Source organism: Amia ocellicauda, unplaced genomic scaffold (assembly GCF_036373705.1).
Source record: "Amia ocellicauda isolate fAmiCal2 unplaced genomic scaffold, fAmiCal2.hap1 HAP1_SCAFFOLD_29, whole genome shotgun sequence".
Taxonomy (NCBI): Eukaryota; Metazoa; Chordata; class Actinopteri; order Amiiformes; family Amiidae; genus Amia; species Amia ocellicauda.
In genome coordinates, this window is record NW_027102854.1 from 1127171 (window position 1) to 1135881 (window position 8711).

An 8711-nucleotide genomic window follows, 5' to 3' on the forward strand; every position below is an offset into this window, starting at 1 on the left:
CCAGATTCCTTTTTTGAAATACAATGACATGCATTACAAATGAGTATTTACATTATATTTACAGCCGGTGCTCGTGTGTCACTGTGTCCCTCAGGCTGTGGTAGGCGCTGACATATTGGGCAGCCAGGGTGGCTGTGTGTCCCTCCCCCAGGAGGACTGACCGTTTTTCTTTTTTCTAAGTTTTGTCACAGGTTGGGTGGGCATCCATTATGTTGTTACAGAATGGGTCCCTTATTTTGGGCTAAAGCTTTCCGTGGAGGGGAACGTGGATCAGTTTGTACCATTTTTGGGAAGATCTGCCTTGTTGGGGCGGAGCTGTGATCCAGGTGAACAGCAGATCGGGCATAGGTGGGCATGTGGGCAGAGGAGTAGGAAGGCCGGTCAAGCAAATAAGCTTGCTAAGGTACGCAGCAGCAGCAAGCAGCCCCCCCATCCAGCCAGCCAGCCAGTCTGGCTAGCAGTGACTGAGTGGTTGACAGACGGCAAGCAACGGAATGTACGTGCTCTGTGATGTCATAGCAGTCAGCTGAGAGAGGCTCGTGATGTCATCGCTGAGCTGTCTGTCTGTCTGTCTGTCTCTCTCTCTCTCTCTCTCTCTCTCTCTCTCTCTCTCTCTCTCTCTCTCTTCCTCTCAATTCAATTCATTTGTATTGTCAAAGCAATTGGACATACATACATACATCCATACATGCTAGAAAGTCATCACTATGTTATCTTAAAGGCTAACTAAGCAGAACATATATCATTATAGAACAGAGTTCATAGGTCAACACATGGTTTTAGGGAACAGGCACGTAGGTCAAACCGTTTGACATTGTCTCCAAGGTTCTCATCGTAAATAACAAACAGAAATCAAACTATCTTCTGGGCTGACCTTCTAGTTTGACCGTATCTTTCTTAAGTATACAAGAGAGAAAAACAGGTGTAAGAAAATAATTTCTAATTTTCCTTCTACACATATATACATACATACATACATATGTAGCGTTATGTTGGGTGTATTTGGATAAGAGCATTTGGGCTCTGAGCTGAAGCACGGATCTAAAGAAAACCTCTCCCCCCCCAAAGTTATCAGATTTCCTTAGCTCATCAGCTTGGAACTGGTTTGCATCAAAGTGACAGTTTTGGGGAGGATGGCACCGAGAAGAGGCCAAATAGTTTGGAATTCTGCTATGAGATGTCTGGAGAAAGGGGCCTGTAGGTGATAAAAACTCTTTGAAGTGGATGAGAGCCGAAATCCCGACATAGAGCTACGAACCCGGGCCAACCGGCATTTCCAAAAGATGGCATGGATTGACATCAGTCATAAATCAAGCCCCCCTCCAATAGGACACTGGGGGCTGAAACCGAAATCCAATCTCAAGAACTCAGGGACCAATCACCTACTGATCTGACAGACTTTAAGGAACAGTCTTTCTCTCTCTCTTTCTCTCACCTGAACCAGAAACTCGCTGCCACAGCTCAACCTGTAGCTCTGTTGCCAGAACCGGAATCAGAAACCAACCAAGTCTTTGCCGGCAACAGAAGAGTTAAACTGGGAGAAGGAGATTGAGCCGTACGAAGAATTCTTTTAAAGGACTTTATTAAATAAATAACTTTACAGACCCACCTGATCAGTGGAGTTTTACAGCTGGACAATTGACTAAGTCGACTGAATACGAAAGTGTCAGTCATTTAAATAGCTATTTGAGTCTTAAGAAACTTGACCCTTGGAACAAACAGGGCCCTGCTTTCCTCAAAGACTTCGTCTTCAAGTAACTACGGTGGAACCCTGCTTACAAAGAAGATTTTGTGCACAACCTTGGAGCATTCAAACCAGTGGAAAATCTGTTTGGAAAAGACTCTACATTCCCGAAACCCCAACTTCCAGGTGCATCGACTGAGTGGAAGTTCTTGGACAAAGCCGAACCAGACTGCCTTTGTTCCAAACCACACGGACCTCGTGCCGTGTGCTGTTATCTGAGCCCGAAGCCAGAGAGGCATCTCTGCGACGAAGTTCACATAAGTTTAACAGTTTGGAGTTTGTGATTCATGACATTTGAGAAATCAATTAGAAATGTTAATCTGTGATTCATAACTCTAGAATGTGTAATATCATTTAGTTTTCTTAAATATAAATGTGTGTTGCATTAAACTGTTTTGTTGATAATTTTAGAAATAAAATCTGTCAACGCCGAGAAATATCTTCTCATTCCTGTTTAACTGTTTAGTCTGAAATTGACACAAGTTAATAGACATTAGATTATTGGTGGCCCTGCCTATCCTTAATCATTGAATAATAATCAGTTAAGGGAAATTGTGGTAACAAATAGGATCTTTCTCGGCACCTAAACGTAAATGAGACTGATATATATATAACGAGAAGTTACCTGACATAAATACTAACCTGCGTAGTTATTTAATGTCTGACTAATAATACTAACGAGAGACTCACCTTCGTCTTACTAACCGGTATTGTAGTCAATGTGTTTATAACCTTTTTTGTTTAACGATTTGTTAAACGGAATGTACGTGCTCTGTGCTGTCATAGCAGTAAGCTGAGAGAGGCTCGTCATGTCATCGCTGAGCTGGCTGGCTGGCTGGCTGGCTCTCTGTGTGTGTGTGTGTGTGTGTGTGTGTGTATGTGTGTCTCTCTGTCTGTCTGTCTGTCTGTCTCTCTCTCTCTCTCTCTCCCTCTCAATTCAATTCATTTGTATTGTCAAAGCAGATTGGACATGCATACATACATACATACATATATATGGAAAATAAACAATATGTGTACATCTCTTTCGGCATTAGTGGTGCCCTCACAGATGTGCAAGTTACATGACAGACAGACAGACACACACACACACACTTTCACACACAGACAGACAGACAGACACAGACACACACAGACACACACACACATACTTTGACAGACAGACAGACAGACAGACAGACAGACAGACACACGCATATTATGGGTCTTTGTTGGGTAGTGAAATGGGTAGCATCAGTCGCAGTGTGGGTAATGTCAGGGAGCCAATCATAGTCCCCGTTATTTGCATATCGTGGCGCAAAGCATTCTGGGAAAAGCAACTAAACACGTTTAGTCATGTATTTGTCCATAGTTTACACATGAGATGAAAGAGACAGTATGACGTATTGAGCACCTGGGATTCCTCATGTGTATGTGAGGGGCAGAGGAACCGGATCCCAAGTGTGCGTCCCAGGTGCTATAGGTTTCAAAGCATGCAGGGGAATAGGCACCCCACCCTGACACCTATAGAAGACTGGATAGGGAGATATAAATAGCAATGGGGAGACTCTTGTACTTGGTGTGGCTCTATCCATATAGTGGGGCCAGCAGCCACTTAGCAGGTGCAGCAATAGAAGCTCAGCCTGGGGAGACTGGATTTAGCATTTCCTCTCCATTTTGATAACTATTCATAATCATTTCTGCAAAATACTTCTATGATACCTATGTATGTTTTTTACTTGTACTATATTATACTATCAAGTATCAGTGTACACATACAATGTGACCTGTTACATTAATACAGAGGCCACGGAAGGCCAGATCACTAATAGCCACTGTCCCCTGATATTACACTTTTTTACAATCACTTTGGCACTCATTTCAGAACCTTGATGTCATTTTTCAAAACTCTAGACACTAAACTCACACCCGATGATCAAAATGCACATTTTTCAAAACTCTAACACTTTTTTACAATTGCTTGGATACAATACACATCAACCTCAGATCATTTGTTCATTGAACTAAAATGACACAACTTACATCAAAGTATTACCATTTCAAAATGCAATTCACACATTACATCTGAGATCACTGTCTATTCATTTCATTACAAAGATCTAACTATCAATTGATACAGCTGCTCAAAATGATAAGTGACTGTTGCATTACTCTTAATGCATAATTTTATGGAAACTGACAAACAATATTCCATGTTTCGATCATGAAAGTTTCAGGATAATGAGATCCATTGACACCAATAACCGAGGAGCATGAACCAGTTGGACTACATTATCTATGGATGTAATATTTCATCATCATTCATCATCATGTAGCACTTTTCCACACCATGTTTTCAGTGTGGAAGGAAAGTTAGAAATTCTTTCTCTAATACCTGTTTTTCTCTCTTGTATACTTAAGAAAGATAAGGTCAAGCTAGAAGGTCAGGCCAGAAGGTAGTTTGATTTCTGTTTGTTATTTACGATGAGAATCTTGGAGACAATGTCAAACAGTATGATTGAAGTGCCTGCTCCCTAATCCATGTGTTGATCTATGAACTCTGTCCTATAATGATATAAATTCTGCTTAGCTAACTTTTAAGATAACATAGTAATGACTTTCTGATTATAACCAGCTCTTTGATTTTTGTGTATAAAAGCTCTGACTGTTAAAATGAAGGCAGAGCGACTTTGGGATCTACTTGAGTCACTGTTCCTCTCCACGCTGCGTGTATTAAAGGCATTGCAACTAACGCTCCAACCTGGTTGAAGATGATTGTTCTTCCACATCAGATTTGACATTACTGTATGTATGCAGGCCCTTGTAATTGCTTTTCCAATACTGCCAACTGGTTATTGATGATTGATTTCACATTGTGGTACGAGTATCGAGTGAAATGAGTGCTATCCACCCCAGCAACACAGTGATAACATGGAGCCGGCAAGTCATCCAGGTCACAATAGAGGTCAAGCAGTGGGAGGAGGAAGACGTGGTGGTCAAAGGAATGGAAGGGGACATGCACCCCTTCTGAGAGGTGGTCGTGGGCCTCGTCATAGAGGAGGGCTTAGGCCTCACCAGAGAGGCAGCCATGGGCCTCATTTGAGAGGTGTTGGGGGAACGTGGTAGAGGACAAGGCCACGGACCAGACAGCGGCAGCAACAGCAAATAGTGTCCAGTGAAATCCGAGAAATAGTTGTAGAGCATGTTGTAAATCATGGCATGACCATGACTGAGGCAGCTACAATGATTCAATCAAACCTCAGAATCAACTCAGGATCAACTGTGGCCTCAATCATCAGAAATTTCCGTACTGAGAAGCGGCAAGTCTTCAGCATGCACTAAACATTAGGCTACTCTCAATTGTCAAATGACTGTATACTGCATACCAATGTGTAGCACAGAGTATAGTGTGCCTTTTGAAAGAAATGCAGACAGAGTGAAGCAGCTGATGACTGAGTATGTTCAGGTATGTTCAGTTTCAAGATGCCTCTTGTGAAAAATGGTTGTGAGAACCTGAACCTGAACACAGGGCTGATGGAAATTTAGAAGTACAGTAATCAATCCTTTGTTTTGCTTTTTACACTAAGCCAGGTGAGGAACACTGCAGTTGACATTTTACTGTAGTTTTGTTCTTTTTTGTAGCTAATTATTGTTGCATGGATTCAAAGAAACCTATGGTGTGATTTGATTGTATTGCATCAATACATTTCAGATTTTGTTCAATGATTCCACTGTGTCTGTAGTATTCTCTCTACTAGTCCTTTTACAGTGATGTATTTATGTGTAGTACCATAATGAAACATGTATCACATATTTTGTACTACAATATTTAATGATTGTACGAACAACTACACAGTGAAACTATCGGTATCTTCTGTGTTACTATGTTACTATGGTATTTCATGATAAATGAGTTATTTGAACCAACAAGTCTGCAAGTGCAAGGTTTCTTTAAAGATATGAAAGGCTGTCCAATGTTCAAAACATTGTATTGTGCAGTGTTACAAGTGATGACCGTTTTGAGTTTTGTGTCTAGTTTTGAAAAATGACATCAAGGTTCTGAAATTAGTGACAAAGTGATTGTAAAAAACTGTATATTCATCCTATTTAATGTGCTCTTTTAAAATGTACTTTTCTTTTTTATGTTGCCATTTCTGTTCTACCAATGTTTCAGTTGTTAGCCAAAGATTGACAGAGTACATCTCATACACACAGGCCAGACAGCAAGGATTTCTTTTTGAAATTCAATTACAAATGCTGCATGAATTCATCAATACGATTAGAGCTCCTGAAAACTCACTCTACAGCATCTCATTAGCAGTGAAAAGAAACCAAGAAAGTTGGGACAGTCGACTGTTTACCACTATGTAACATCACCTTTTCTTTTAATAACACTTATTAAGCACTTGGGCACTGAAGACACCACTTGGTTAAGTTTAGCAAGTGGGATTTCCCCCCATTCATCCATTATGCATTTCCTCAGCTGCGCAACTGCACAGGGCCTTCGTTGTCTTAATTTGCACTTCATAGTGCGCCACACATTCTCAATTCGGAGACAGGTCAGGACTGCAGGCAGGCCATGCTAGCACCCGCACTCTCTGCCTACGCAACCATGCGCTTGTAATCTGGGCAGAATGTGGTTTGGCGTTATCCTGCTGAAAAATGCAGGGACGTCCCTGGAAAAGATGATGTCTCGATGGCAGCATATGTTGCTCCAAAATGTGTACATCTCTTTCTGCAAAAATGGTGCCCTCACAGATGTGCGAGTTACATGACAGACAGACACTCATACACACTGTCACACCCACACACACACACACACTTTCACAGACAGACACACGCACACACACACACACTTTCACAGACACACACACACACACACACACTTTCACACAGAGACAGACACACACACACTTACATACATACATACATACATACATACATACATACAGTGAGGGAAAAAAGTATTTGATCCCCTGCTGATTTTGTGCGTTTGCCCACTCACAAAGAAATGATCAGTCTATAATTTTAATGGTAGGTGTATTTTAACAGTGAGAGACAGAATAACAGCCAAATAATCCAGAAAAACGCATTTCAAAAAAGTTATAAATTGATTTGCATGTTAATGAGGGAAATAAGTATTTGATCCCCTATCAATCAGCAAGATTTCTGGCTCCCAGGTGTCTTTCATACAGGTAACGAGCTGAGATTAGGTGCACTCTCTTAAAGGGAGTGCTCCTAATCTCAGCTCGTTACCTGTATAAAAGACACCTGTCCACAGAAGCAATCAATCAATCAGATTCCAAACTCTCCACCATGGCCAAGACCAAAGAGCTGTCCAAGGATGTCAGGGACAAGATTGTAGACCTACACAAGGCTGGAATGGGCTACAAGACCATCACCAAGCAGCTTGGTGAGAAGGTGACAACAGTTGGTGCGATTATTCGCAAATGGAAGAAACACAAAATAACTGTCAGTCTCCCTCAGTCTGGGGCTCCATGCAAGATCTCACCTCGTGGAGTTTCAATGATCATGAGAACGGTGAGGAATCAGCCCAGAACTACATGGGAGGATCTTGTTAATGATCTCAAGGTAGCTGGGACCATAGTCACCAAGAAAACAATTGGTAACACACTACGCCATGAAGGACTGAAATCCTGCAGCGCCCGCAAGGTCCCCCTGCTCAAGAAAGCACATGTACAGGCCCGTCTGAAGTTTGCCAATGAACATCTGAATGATTCAGAGGAGAACTGGGTGAAAGTGGTCTCAGATGAGACCAAAATCAAGCTCTTTGCCATCAACTCAACTCGCCGTGTTTGGAGGAGGAGGAATGACCCCAAGAACACCATTCCCACCATCAAACAAGGAGGTGGAAACATTATGCTTTGGGGCTGTTTTTCTGCTAAGGGGACAGGACAACTGCACCGCATCAAAGGGACGATGGACGGGGCCATGTACCATCAAATCATGGGTGAGAACCTCCTTCCCTAAGCCAGGGCATTGAAAATGGGTCAAATACTTATTTCCCTCATTAACATGCAAATCAATTTATAACTTTTTTGAAATGCATTTTTCTGGATTTTGTGGCTGTTATTCTGTCTCTCACTGTTAAAATACACCTACCATTAAAATTATAGACTGATCATTTCTTTGTCAGTGGGCAAACGTACAAAATCAGCAGGGGATCAAATACTTTTTTCCCCCACTGTACATACATATATATGGAAAAGAAACATTACAAGTATAAATCACAATAAGATGTAATAAAGTACAGATAAACAAAATGTAATAAAATGTGATCTTTTTGAAAATGCAGGGACGTCACTGGAAAAGATGATGTCTGGATGGCAGCATGTGTTGCTCCAAAATGTGTACATCTCTTCTGCAAAAATGGTGCCCTCACAGATGTGCGAGTTACATGACAGACAGACAGACAGACACTCACACCCACACACACACACTTTCACACAGAGACAGGCACACACACACACACACATACATACATACATACATATGGAAAAGAAACAATACATTTATAAATCACAATAAGATGTAATAAAGTACAGAAAAACTAAATGTAAGAAAATGTGATCTTTAATACACACAAATATGTATGGCTGGTCGGATGCGTCTTGGACTCGGGTTCCTCTTCATTACGTATAACGCTTTTGCCTTTTGCTAAAGCTTTCCGTGGAGGGGATCGTGGGTGAGTTTGTACCATTTTTGGGAGGATCTGCCTTGTTGGGGCGGAGCTGTGATCCAGGTGAACAGCAGATCGGGCATAGGTGGGCATGTGGGCAGAGGAGTAGGAAGGCCGGTCAAGCAAATAAGCTTGCTAAGGTACGCAGCAGCAGCAAGCAGCCCCCCCATCCAGCCAGCCAGCCAGTCTGGCTGGCAGTGACTGAGTGGTTGACAGACGGCAAGCAACGGAATGTACGTGCTCTGTGATGTCATAGCAGTCAGCTGAGAGAGGCTCGTGATGTCATCG

The 8711-nt window shown here is 42.0% G+C and overlaps 1 non-coding gene across 1 annotated transcript; it reads left to right on the forward strand.

The window, feature by feature from the left end:
- The first annotated feature begins 8357 nt into the window (after positions 1-8357).
- Positions 8358-8472, forward strand: LOC136728235 (U5 spliceosomal RNA). The gene has a single exon (XR_010808599.1). It is a non-coding gene; the product is annotated as a U5 spliceosomal RNA (small nuclear RNA).
- Positions 8473-8711: the final 239 nt, after the last annotated feature.